The sequence below is a fragment of the Trachymyrmex cornetzi genome, unplaced genomic scaffold (genome assembly GCF_001594075.2).
Source record: "Trachymyrmex cornetzi isolate Tcor2-1 unplaced genomic scaffold, Tcor1.1 scaffold1516, whole genome shotgun sequence".
NCBI classification, from domain to species: domain Eukaryota; kingdom Metazoa; phylum Arthropoda; class Insecta; order Hymenoptera; family Formicidae; genus Trachymyrmex; species Trachymyrmex cornetzi.
This window is the reverse complement of record NW_017296109.1, coordinates 18,846-19,332: the sequence shown is the minus strand read 5'-3', so window position 1 is coordinate 19,332 and position 487 is coordinate 18,846.

Genomic DNA, 487 nt, shown 5'->3' with positions numbered 1-487 from the left:
GACTACTAGGACCCGAACGTTCGCGGTTCGTGCTCACTTCCATGTCGCGCGTGGAGAATCGTCGCGTGGGAGTTGTGTGTTGACGATCGTCATGAAATTAGTTGACGATCGCTGCCGTCGATATATACCAGATGTGGAGCAACATCAAAAAGAGATGAATTCAATAAGAGTTACTAAAAAATTTCCAAATACTGATAATTATCGTTTTGGCATATCCACGCTGCATTGCTAGATAAGATTTTTTAAATGTCTTATGCATATTTGTTATAGACTTTCATTTAAGAAATAGCAAATAAGAGGCATACCACATGACTTACACTTGAGCGATACGGAATCGGAAGACAGTGAATAATAATAATTACTATTAGAGGAAAGTCGCCGATACTGACATAGATCTCCTAAAGTGACACTCCCTTATTTCTCAGAAACTAACTATTGCACTTTATTAATACTAATAAAATCATGATCTGTTTAGCTAATTAAAGAA